The sequence below is a fragment of the Emys orbicularis genome, chromosome 2, assembly GCF_028017835.1.
Source record: "Emys orbicularis isolate rEmyOrb1 chromosome 2, rEmyOrb1.hap1, whole genome shotgun sequence".
NCBI lineage: Eukaryota > Metazoa > Chordata > Testudines > Emydidae > Emys > Emys orbicularis.
The window spans coordinates 203,554,032-203,567,849 of NC_088684.1; positions in this window are offsets into that span (position 1 = coordinate 203,554,032).

A 13,818-nucleotide genomic window follows, 5' to 3' on the forward strand; every position below is an offset into this window, starting at 1 on the left:
TGCAGACTGAGGTTTGGTCTACACAGAGAGTAGTACTGGTATAACCAAAGATGTGATGTTAGATTGATTTAGCTAAACCGGTCTAAATGTACACAAAGTTCCACTGGTTTAGCTAAACTGATGCAACATCACACCTTTAAACCAGTGTGGCTTCTGTGTTTAGACAAGTTGTAAGAGAGCAGAGGTCTACTTAGTACAACTTCTTAAGTACACAAGGGTGTCTGCCACCCACACTTATCACTGGCCAGGGTATGACTGACTTGGCCACGAAAGAAACAGGAATAAGTCAAAGGTTCATTACAACTATTGACATCTCTACTACTGGGTATCCTGCTCTACTGAGCCGGTATGTCAAATCTTGCCCCATAGTTTACACCATGTTACATTACCAGTGTGTCTCTGTGAAGTTATAATACATAGAACTTAATGGTGACATATAAAGGTCAACAGATGCCTAAATCTGTCCCACTACACTGCATTTGTATATGAAGTGCTCTCTGGTGTCTCAAACTGATACATTTCTTCATATACAAGCAGCTGCAGGGGTTTTTTTTCCCACCACTTGCTGTTGCATGAGATACTTTTTTCTGGAAAGCTTCCTCTAAGACAGCTGACTAAGGTGGTCATATGTTTCAGCAGATATGAAAATCAGATTAGTTTTCTCCAACAGCATTCATTAAAAATGTGTTACATTTATTCCAAAACAATTTCTGCAACTGAAGATTATGCAGCTTTCGATATAAAACGCTTGTAGCCAATTTAGGCAGTACAGTATGTTCCCAACTATCTGAATAGCATGGGAGACACAGATTTTATTCAAATAATCGAGAAGGCAGGAGCCATTCAGCAGCAGGGTTGCCTCCTCTGTGGCTGGGGACTTCTCCTCCTCTTCGCAGTGCTGGCCAGGGGTCTCTGCTCTGCCCCGTTCCTGTGACACGGGGCTGCAGAGGACTCCCTGTGCTGCTGCAGTGCCAGTGACACCACCTCCACAACCTTGTGCCTGCAGGAATCAGGTGTTACCAGCCCTGTGGCAACAAAGGGAGCCCTCAGCAATTCCACTATCATGGCCCTGCTCACTCCTGTGACAGCCCAGCCACAGAGGGCTCCCTGTGGTCCCTGTTCGGTCACAGGAGCCATTCAGCAGCAGGGTGGCCTCCCCTGTAGCCAGGGGCTTCTCCTAGCCTTGGGTGCAGGTGAAAATCTCTGCTCTGTTATTCAAACCGTCACATTATCCAAACCCCTTCCTTGTCCCCGCTGCAGAGGGCATGCATCTCCTGCTGGTGGATAATGACGGGATTTGAACAATTATGAGGTTTGGATAATAGTTTTTTGGATAAACGGGAGTATACTGTACTCAGTATATTCTTTTACAAATCAAAAACCCCTGGGGTTTTTTTTGTACAGGTTGTTCCCTATTAAGTCACACACAGGGTAAAGTAGTGAAACTTTCCCCTCCCCCTCAATTCAAAGAAAACTGCAACACTTCAAACCCAGGGAAGTTAAAACTGTAGAAGTCAACAAGGTTCCAAAAAATAATAATTGGAAGTAACAGAATCCATGACTTTTGAAAGCCCTATGACAAACCATTTCTTAAAAGCCACCCAAGCAGAAATAAAACTAGTGCACCTGAAAATTCCCAAGAGGAAATCCAATGCTCTTGAGATCCTCAAATACTGTATTCAAGAATCCCAGGCAAATGAAAAATAATGGAACTAATTAAAGTTAGTTGAGTCAGGGTTGCAATATTTTTTCAGTGTCAGATACATAGTTGTTAAATGGTCTGTTATACGAACTCTAACTTGGAACTTCATAAACTCTCCTAAAACCCACTTAAAATAAAGAAAAATGTTCTCATCAACTGCTGCCTAATGACTACAAATCAACTTTTGCTTATGCTCAAAAAAATGACATCTGGTAAAATCCACCAACAACTAATACTGAAGAAAATAATCACAAAAACAAAAGCCAATTAATAGATAAATCATGCTTAGAAGAAACCCCAGGTCACATTTTTATATACCTGTTCCCATACCAATACACCACTCCCCCCAATTTTTCGTCCTATTCACTGTACATACATGATGCCTCAAGTTGGGACCTATAGTACAACTTCTTATAATACTAAAACTCTAATCTTCTACCATTCTGTCTCTTACACAGAGTAAAGGACACAGTATTAAAGTAAATTAAAAACAACCAGGAAAATATGTTCAAGCGTTTTTCATCAAATAATAAAACTATTATTTTTAGAGAAAGAAGAGGTAAAAGGATATATCAGCAGTTCAGCGAAGTGAAAGTAAAATATAGTAACTATTCTAGGAGAGGAAGGAAGTGGTATTTAAGTATTACATTTAGATTTATGCTAAAAATATAAAAGTAACAACACTGCACAGAAAGGGTGTATACATACAGTAAGATATTTTGCACTCATACAACTTTGCATGTGAGAGTTTTTCTACAGCACTCCATGTCAGAGCTTCAAACTTCCGAGTACTACCAGAAATCAATATCTGGGAAAGAATTAGTAGGAGGAACAATGTGCTTGAGGAGGCTCCCAGGGACTCTTTGTTAAAGTTCCACCACCAAAATGAAGGAAGGATTAGAGTAACTTCTATGACTTTAATGAGAGTTCACCCTCTGACCAAATACAGCCTTTCTTCCCTGTGATGACAACATCCCCAGAGATGTTTGTCTATTGGGGCTCAAAAAATTCTAGAGGACCAATTTTGTCTTTTCAATGCCCAAAATTGCGCTAGATGTCCAGTACCTTAAAAAAAAATGTAATGAGGAAAATATCACACCTGCCTACAAGATTTTCTAAACCAACCCCTTCCTCTTTTCAAACAAGAAAAGTTTAATGCTGTGGTATAGTAGCAATAGACGGTCTCACTGTCTCTCTCTCGCACCCTCCACCCCACATTTCCAAATCAAACTTGCTGTAATACAAGTTTGATTGCCCAGAGATATTCTCTTTAGTTAAGGGAACACTTTTGTTTAAATGGGGGGGGGGGGGAACACGACCCTTACAATCCTTCAGCCCTCTACAAGCACACAGATTCTAGTGTTTCTCAAATGTGGCCACCAGTGGCTTTTTGTGCAGCCACAACAGTCTCTTGGGTGGTGATGGAGGGAGTGGGGCAAGGCACTGGACCCTCTCCCTTCCTCCCTTTTGCTCCTGGCTGTGCCACCCTGCACCGCCTCTGGAGACAGGTGGGACACAAAACTGCAGGAGCAAGGTGAGTTCTCTACCCACTGGGGTGGGTGGGGGCACAACGGGGCTCAGGCTTCAGCCCTGGGGTGGTTGGGCAGCGAGCTCCAGTGGCTGGACTTCAAGATATTGGCCATGGGGCCAACCCCTGACTCCGGTTCCTGTGTCCAGCCATGTGGCTCCAGCTTCCAGCTGCGGGGCTTTGAACTCCGGCCCCCAGCTTTGGCCGTGCAGCAGGAGGCGCTGGTCCCCAGCTCCAGTCCCAGGCTCCAAGGTGCTGGGTGCTGACCCCGGCCCTGGCCACGCAGTGGCGGGTGCTGACCCTTGGCTCCAGCCATATGGCCCCAGCCACGTGGCAGCGGGTGCCAACCCCTGGTGACAGGAGCTGGACCCGGGTGCCAACCTCTGAGATGCAGCAGCAACTGCCAGCTCCAGCCGTGTAGCAGCAGGCACTGACCCCCAACTCTGGCAACATGGCCCTGGACTCTGTCCCCTAGCTCCGGGCTCTGGCCACGCAGCAGTGAGCTCTAGCCCTGGGTGCAGGCCCCCAGCGCCAGCCATGCAGCGGCGTGCTCCGGCCTGGCCCCCAAGCTCTGGCTGTGCGGCGGCAGATGCCAGCCCCCAGCTCTAGCCACATGCTCTGGCTCCCGGCCACACGTCAGGGCTCACCCCCCCCCCCCCCCCCGCCGTCTCCTCCATGCCCCACATCCAATCCCCCATCACCCCACATCCATCCCTCCACTGTCTCCTGACCCCACATCCAGGGCTTAATTTGTCCTGGGGCTTGCTGAGAAAAGTAATATTAACAAACGTACACATATCACTTTTCACAGCCTCCCAGCTAGCTACTAAGTGTGCTATAAGAAGTGATATTAAACATACAAATATCACTTTTCACGTTTTTATTACTGAGTCTCCAAAAAACCTACAAAAATAAATTACAATGATTTGGATGTGTATATGTGCATATTCGTTTGTTTTTTCTAAAGTTAATTAAGTATTTTAGGAAAATCCCTAGCTATGTTTTATGGCAGATAAAGGGGGAAAGTGCATGAGTAAATTTCTTATTAAATTGTTTGTTTAAAACTTAGAGAGAGAGAGAGAGAGAAAGACAGTGTGTGTGTTCTTTTGTCTGGTGAAAAAAATGTCCCTGGAACCTAACCCCCGCATTTACATTAATTCCTATGGGGAAATTGGATTCACTTAACATCGTTTCACTTAAAATCGCATTTTTCAGGAACATAACTGCAACATTAAGCGAGGAGTTACTGTACAAACATTTCACACAGACAATGACTTGTTTATACTGCTCTATATACTATGCACTGAAATGTAGGTACAATGTTTACAGTCCAATTGATTTATTTTATAATTAAATGAGAAACTAAGCAATTTTTCAATAATAGGGTGCTGTGACACTTATGTATTTTTATGTCAGATTTCGTATACAAGTAGTTTTTAAGTGAAGTGAAACTTGGGGTATGCACGACAAATCAGACGCCTGAAAGGGGTACAGTAGTCTGGAAAGGTTGAGAGTTTCTGACCTAGTTAATCTAAAAAGAATTACACACTATACTAAAGTCTTAAACAATCAGCTATTATCTTTATTGAGGAAAATGACAATGGTAAAAAAAAACAAAAAAACAACGCATCTTGATAAACTGGCAGAAAGCTACCCCAAATTTACTTAGTTTACAAAATGTTGATACTAGAATTCTTAGATCGTTGTAGTCATATAAGTGAAATTGTGCAGGGTGCGCTGGAACTAGACATAGAATTTGCTGGATTGTTTATGCAAAATTATGTCTGTTATATAGATGTTATTATCCTCTCTTTCTCCCAAAGCCACTTACCTGTTTGGGAAGGCTGGGTAATACTTGGGAGGGTGGAGGTGTTGAGCTGCTTAGGAATGCACATCTGGGGCAGCTGGACCACCTACTCTTGCAACCAAGAAACAGAGTATCAGCTCATTTAATAGGAAATGATGGTGTGCTAGGTAAATGGTGTTGTTTAGTATTAAAGACAAGCAGAAGATGGAGCTTTTCCCCTGAGGATGAAAAATATTACCCACATAGGACATGATCCAAAAGACAAAAGGACCTCGAGACTTTAAATGAAGGGTCTTCTAACTGACTGAGACAGAACAAATCCAGGTGAACCTCTGAACTGCCACCAGGTAGCAATTTATTTTGAACTGAGGACATTTGAGGGTATGTAGTTAGTTTCTTCTTTAATGCTAAAGTAGATTTAAGGCATTAAATCAAAATCACTTATATGCCTTATGTATCTGGAAATTATTTCTATTAAATATTGTGGATCTCTCAGCTACTACACTGGTAGTATCTCAATTACCCTTATTAAGAGAGCTGATCAATTTTCCAAGCAAAACCAAATGTTTCTGACAAAAATGAGGTTTCACTGAAGAATTCCCATAGGTAAGTAATTAACAACATTGATTTCTCAATGAGAAATTTCATAACTATGGCCCTACCAAATTCACAGTCCATTTTGATCAATTTAACGGCCAGAGGGTTTTTTAATTGCTCAATTTCACATTTTCATCTGTTTACATCTCAAATTTCAGTGTTGTAACCATGGGGGCCCAAACCAAAAGATACCAGGAAGTGGGTCTGAGCTCTCCTCCTCCCCCCCACAGCTGCCATGCAAGGGAAGGACAAGTCCTGGTTCTCCCCAACCCAGCATGGGGAATCACAGCTAGAAGTCCCCTGGCTGGGGAGCTTCCAGGAGCATGGGGAGATCGGACCCAACTCCACAAGTCTCCTCCAGCTGCAGGAACTTCCTGCAGTAGGAGAAGGCACTCCGAGGTGGGTCATTCCCCCCACACCCGAGACCAAGAGCGGCCGTGCAGGGGAAAGACAAGTCCTGTCCCTCCCCAACAGCTAGGAGCAGGAGCAAGGGGGAGATCAGATTTCATGGGGAAGGGCTTATTTCACGGTCTGTGACAGGTATTTCACGGCCCTATTCATAACTAAATAAGTTTGTATTTTGTTTCAAACTGAACTTTTCATTTTGTTTATTTTTAAAAAACAAAACACTTTCAAAATTCATACTGTTTTTGCCCCCTCTGCTTTTTTTGCCACTGAATTTAACAGACTAAAAATCCCCCCTTCCCATTCAACTTTTTAAAAATTTCCTCAACTTTCAAAAAGACAGAGTGGTAAAAGGAAAAGTTAAACATCATAACGTAGGCTATGAGTCGATCACGGCTTCCATGATTTTACATGACCGCCATTACTTCATCCCCGCGTGGTGAGGCTTCAGCTCCTGCCCCATGCTGCAAGTTTCCATGATTTACTGTTTATTGCCCATGTCCTGTCCATGACTTTTACTAAAAACACCTGTGATAAAAATCTTAGCTTTAATCATAACTTTGCCTCTCTCATTTTTCAAAAGTTGAGGAAATTGTTCCATGCCAAACCCTGCAAAACAAGATTTTAAACATATCTAAAGATTTATTTTTTTTTGCGGAAGTTGTTCTTTCATTCCTCCCCATCACCTCTACTTACTAATATTTTGTCCATCAATTCTACTTACTAATATTTTGTCCAGCTGGACCATCTTACAACAGGATATGCATCAGCTAAGAAATTAAGAGCTGGAAAAGACTTGGTTGTGTCTTGTGTTTCTCCTGCAGTACAGACATTTCCTGCAGGTAATTTTGCAGTGTTTTGTTTAGTTTACGTTCACGTGTCCAAAATAATGGGAATTTCACCATTTCCCTTGAATATTTCATGGTCTAATAACGTAGATCTCCCCATCAACAAAATCTTCTTGATTTTGATTCTGATTTTTTTCTAATGTCATCCCATTACTTGATTTCTCCATCCTTGGTATTGTCAACCTTCAGCTACACTACTGCAATACACAGCTCTTAGTTATTCCTCAGAAATCAAACCCTAATCATTTATGATCCACTTCTCTGATCACTTCTGAGTAGTCATTTTGGTACTGAAGTACCTAACAATGATAATATTATGAGTTATTACATCGTTTATTCTGAAAATGTCTGTATTTACCTGCTTATGGCTTTAGACTAAGTGCTTCAGGACAGGAATTCTAGGATGGGTGCACTGGGGAACACTGTAAAATGATGTACAGTCATAGCAAAGTAAAAATGCAGTCTCACTAATCATATAAAAAGGGACTACTACTTCCCTTCCCCATGACATGCCTGTAACAATACTGCCCAAAGTCACACTGGCCTGTTTTACTGTCATACGGCATTAAATAATTACACTTGGGACTCTACTATAAACTTACCGTCCATTATCACGTCGAGGTCTCTAAGCATTACTGCTTTCCACTTTTCAGCTTGCCAGTGAATCTGTATTCCAGCCTATTATCTGCTATACCTATTAGTTTGTTGCTTTAATTTGAATTTCATTTTGGTTGTTTCATGCCCATATTTCTCACCTCTAATTTGTTCTGTGTGGTTATCTTCACTAGTATGGAGAGCACCTCCAAAAGTAGTATCTGTAGTAAAACCTGTAATATTAATTTTGTGCTTTTTATCCCTTCCAAATTTTAATGAAGATGTTGAGACTAAGCCTGTCACCAAGCCTTGCAGAATCCCACTGGACAAATTCCTCTACAGTTCTATTCACTATTATCTATCAATAAGCCATTCTATGTTGACAATATTTTTAGGATGAGTTAAGAACTCATTTTTAGAGAAATCAGCTTATAGTGAATAGTAGCTACTAGTAACATTACAATAGTCACTTCTGCCCAACCCAACCCAATCTACATCTAAATCATAAATATTCCTCTTCAAGACTCTCACCCCTTCCCTACTCAATACATATCACTTTCCTAGGCTAGTCTTAATCTTTAAGGAAGGTTTGGACACAGCACTAGTTATGTGCTAAGTATCTTTTTCTCTTCCCCAATAACTGTTACTTCCTCAAAATACTCAATTTGCTTGCAAAACAATCTTTAGAAACATGCTTCCTAAACTTAGAATTAGATTCAATTTCGGTTGGTATTATAGCTTGACTATCAAAACACAGAATCTAGAGATGGGAATGACCAAATAACATAGCCTACTCTGTAAATTCAGGTTTTAACCTACCTATGGAGGATATGATAACTATTCAAGTAGGAACAGATACTACACAGCACTTATACTGATCCACCCGGAAAGCTCCATGAAAGAGCAATAGAAAAACCACTAGAAGCACACAAAATGAAGACAATTACTGATAACAGCCTAAACAGAAGAGGAAATGAAAGCGCAAGCCATGCAAACTCTTAACAGCACAAACAGAAGTAAACAGGTAACAATTACAGAAAATGGAGATAATCACTACTTGATCTCTTGTCCAGCCACTGATATATGTTTAAAAAAAAAAAAAAAAAAAAAGCTCTGTTGCAGGCATTCTAACATGTCCCTGATGTTTTTAGCAAAATAAAACCCTACTGGATTATACTTTCCAAGATGTATGTTAACTTTGAGTTCATCAGTATGGCTTGTTTCCAAAGTAGTCTTAAATGCATTGGTTAAAACTGCATTCTTCTCTAGGAGCTTCCTTGTTTCATCCTAGACCTCTGTCCACAGTACCAAAAATACCGCAACCCTGAAGTAGTTTAAGACTGGCATTTGTCTCACATTATAGTTTTGCTGGCAAGTGCTAGCACTAGCAGAGGGAGGCAAAACTTACAAAAATGTTGAGAACCATGATTACAATAACCATCATTTTAATATATTTTGCCCTGTCCACCTAGGCCAGTACCTAATCAAGACTTGAAAAACATTTTAGGCTACCATATACAATGAGTCAAGACCTCAAAATAACCAACATATGTGCAGCATGCACTTAGTTAATATTTGTAAAGGAGTAAGAACTAGGCAAAATGTTAATTCCAATCAGATTTTTCTACTTGATCAGACCATACTCGATCATCAAAAGATGACTGGAAACATGCAAATAATTTACATACAGTTAAATACAACAATGGTTATGAATCAGAATCCTTTGGGATGGGCTACTGGTGGAAGACAGCAGTGTAAGAGTCACCATAAAGGTTCAGAAGATGAGATCTAGTACTAGAATTTTTTTATACAGTAGATGCCACTCCTGACAAGCACATCAGACTAAAGAGATTTTTCCCCCTCTAAACAAAAAGGAAAGATTTTCTGTATCTTATGTAGTCACTTAGTGCAGACAAATTGGATTGCCCTTATTTTTCTGTACATTTCCCTCTCCCTTTGTGACATCCCTTCTGTCAGAAACCCTTCAACAGATTACTAGAATTTCCCTTTGTGCTCTGACTACTTTAAGGAACAAATACGAGGTTTTACACCATTCTAAGAACATTACTGTAGCAACTTCCACACTGTCTCCATTGCCATGAAGCTTTTGGCCAATTAAGAGGCATGGTGAGGGACAGTCCCCAGCCTCACCCTGCCTTTATCTACCTTTATTCCTCAGTTAGCTACTTATCAGTGAAAATGTTTTAGGTGCTGATGCCCACCGGCCTGTCCATGCTACTTACACAAATACCCACACTTACCTTATCCAAATGAATCCAAAAACAGGGGTAGAAAGAACAGGTTACCTTGCACCATGACCCCCTTCTGACAACAAAAATTACTACATGACCCCAGGAGGGGGGGGACCGAAGACCAAGCCTGCCCAAGCCCTGCTGCCCTGGGGGCAGGCGGGGGGGGGGGGGGCGCAAAGCTGAAGCCCAAAGGCTTCTGCCCTGGATGGTGGACATGTAACCCATGGGCGGTGGGGCTTGGGCTTCAGACTTGCTAGGGCCCAGGGCCAACACCAGCCTTGGCGACCCCATTAAAATGGGGTCCCAACCCATTTTGGGGTTATGTCCCACAGTTTGAGAACCCCAGAATACAGCAATGCAGGACATTACATGTAATTTACAGTGTAAAACACTATCTCTCCTCAATCTTTTACAACCGTTCAATAAAGGGAATGTGTGGGGATTATTGATTACATACACCTCTACCTCAATATAACGCTGTCCTCGGGAGCCAAAAAAATCTTACTGGGTTATAGATAGGTGAAACCGTGTTATATTGAACTTGCTTTGATCCACCGGAGTGTGCAGCCCTGCTCCCCCGGAGCACTGCTTTACTGCGTTATATCCGAATTCGTGTTATATCGAGGTAGCGGTGTATATGAAGACTTTAAGGAGTGTTTTTTTAAAAAACAAGGTGCTTGGCAGATGAGAACAGGGAGACTTTTCCAGCAATAGAGCATGGTATGAGATGTAGTAGACTTCAGAAGAGTCTAAGAACAGTGGTGGAAGTCCTATCACTTGGAACACTTAACAAGAGTTCCATATGGAATAATCCTGCTTTGGCAGGAAATATGACATGTCTTTTTTTATCTGTAACATCCTATGATTTAAGGAACATTCCTTATCCAATATACAAAGTTTAAGTACACCCTACTGTGAGAATACCTTGTAAAGGTATATAGACCTTATAAAATATTTGAAATTTTATCTTTCAAATGGATTTCATCTTGATGAGATTTAAAGAAACTTTTCTTTATCAACATGTAGCTTTCAGAATATAAGCTGTATGACCTACAGCCCCAGTTCCAAAATAGAAAAGTTATTTTAATTGCCTTGATTGTCAGAAGAAAAAGATCATTTGTTTTTAGGTCATATACAGTGGTTTTTGTAGCTGTGCTGATCCAGGATATTAGAGAATCAAGGTGGGTGAGATAATATCTTTTATAAGATGAACTTTTGTTGGTGAGAGAGAGAAGCTTTTGAGTGTACACAGAGCTCTTCTTCAGGTCTGGAAAATGCACTCAAAGTGTAACGGCTACATTCAAGGTGGAACAGATTGTTTAACATAAGTAGTTAATACATTCCAAGGCATCATTCAAGGTGAAGTGGGTTAGCAAAGAACAAACTGGAGCAAAGAAATTTGTCTTAAGACTGAATTTATTTTATTTTGCTGATGACTGAATGCTGAGAACCTGGTTTTGCTGGACTAGAGTTTTTCCTATTCATTGTTTTCACAGGATTTTATGTTGAATACTTTTGTAAACTTGTAACTTAATGTCTTAAAACCACGTCAGCTTTCAGAAAAGTGGTCTTATGTGTCTGGATTTTTGACATTTTGAGGGTGATTGCAGATGCATAGTCTCTGATGTGGACCACAGTATTTTTTAAAATTGCTGGTTTAAGTGGGATTTTCCAACTTGATGCACCTATTTTAAGCTGAACTAAACAGTTGAATGTCTCCAAGGTAAGTCTCACACTTGATTTGTCTGAAGACCTTGGAGGAAAGAGTTGCAAGGGGAAGCAAGCAAAATTTGTAAACCAAAAGCATCAGTGGTAAGGCTGAGAAACCTTAACTTTCAAATTAATAAGGCATCTAAGGGAAGACGTTGATTCTGGAATATCAAAGGTTGATCATCTTGGTGAGAGAAAGTCACAACATCAACAAACAGCCCAAACCAGCCTTTGACTAGACTTTCCCTGCACCCAAAGGAAGCCCACCTAGTGATAATCACTGTGCCAGGAGAACATCACTGTCTGGCTCCTCATCTGCAGTTCCAGCTCCTATTCTACAAGAATCCAGAAGAATGTGGAAGGTAAAGAGCTCACAAACTCGTTATCTTAATTATCTTTTTTCTATTGTTGGCTTGTTTTTTATTAACTGGGAGTCATCCCAGCCTTTCTATTTTTTGGGTGTGAGCATGGCTGTGTGTATGCATCTGTGAGAGTGCACCCATAAAGGCCATATGGGGAAAGAAGTTCCCCAGGTTTTAACAGACCTCAGTGCATCTCACAGATATGCATTAAAGCATGTTCCATGTTTACAAATCCTCAGAGACTAAACTGTCATATGTAATTTCCAGTAAATAAGAGTTTTTTAAACTTCTGTTTATCAGGAATGTTCTGTTGAAGTCTGTATTATAGTATTTCTGTTAGGATGGAGGGAAGGAAAGGTTAGCCACCACAATAAAACTTAAGTCTAAGAAGGCAGCTTTATCATTGGCATTGAGGTTCAGACAATTTATTTTCACTATTACAATATTTAACTCTTCTCAAATTATAGATCGGACTGACTTTGATAAAATTCTTTAGCTGGGGTTTATAACCAAGTAGACAGCCACCTTCATCAACTCCTGAGAACATACAAGGACTGGTTACTTTTGGTATTTATTTGATCCCAATCCAATACTGAGACTAACATGTTTGATTTTATCATGATATGATTCTGATCTGATAGTGGGGTTTTTTTTTTTAGGTTTGGTGATATGTTTGCTCAATTTTATTTTAGTTTGAGTTTAAATAAAATTGATAAAATATATATCTATTTTATAAATATTTTTATAAGCAGCATGGGCCAAGAACCCTTGAAGGCTTGAGGTGATTACCTGGCTAGCTCCCCCTTATAAGCCTATGGTTTTCAAAAGATACAGACAACATAAGGCAATAACTACTCATGAACCTCATAACAAGCAGCAAGCAATGCACACCAAACAAAACAGTCTATGCAGAAAAATGCCACCAACTTCATCTAGTGAGTAAGAAGGAATTCCAGAATCCTATGTTTGCTGCAGTACCTCTCTCCTGCTCTTTCCCAAACTTTCCTTATAGACTGACTATCATCATTTCAATCCATCTGATCACAGCTGAAACAAAAGTTGGTCCTTTTAAGGAGAATGGTCCATTAAGGCTTTAAAGTTAAATATTAACTAGTAAAATCTTGAAGTGCACTCAATGAATTAGTGAAAGTTAAAATAGTAATAGCTTTCCTCTTTATGACTAAAGCTATTTTTCTTTGCTATCATTACTACATGCTGACCTGAGAGGCTATATTCCTCAGAATGTAGATAAGCCACCATTATTTTTCCCCTAGTGAGCCAAGTTAGTTCTATTCCTACTTTCAGAAATTCATGAGACTGCATTCATGAACTAATTCAAATTTAGGAGCCCCAGGCAACCATCCAAACACTGTGTGGGCATAAGAGGCTTTTATTGTATTTTCCTGAGTAGGATTAAGGGAGTCTTCAAAACAGCAACTTTTACATTCAATAGGGATTACGTTTTAAGGGCATGGGGAATCTCTCAGGCCTCTGTCAGGTGCATTTTCCAGGAAACCAAAGAATACCCGTGGATTCTTTAGAACCTTTAAAGAAATATTTGATTTTAGAAATTCTGAGCCATTTTAAAATGTGACAAGCTTTTGCAAGCATTTTCACACTTAAAGTCATATTTTATAGCCATGAAAGAGATTCCTAACAATAACACAGTTGTAAGATATCCCCTTTTATTTTCTGAAACTTTAGCTTTATAACAGACTATTTGCCATGCCGGATCAGACTAATGGTACAAATTGAGTACACTGTGCCTGGCAGAGGATTATGCCTGATCTTTAGAGTAAGATATTACCACCACACCACATCCCAAATAATAATGGACCTGGCTATTTTTGAAATGCTGCCATAGGGAAAAATCCTTCCTGACCCTGTGGTGATCAGCTGATACACTGAAGCATGATGTTTGATTATGCGGTTTTACAACAAATGTATTGATCATACAATTTTTAAAACCTGCTAGAGTATCTCTTACATATTTAAACTCAATTTTCAAAAATA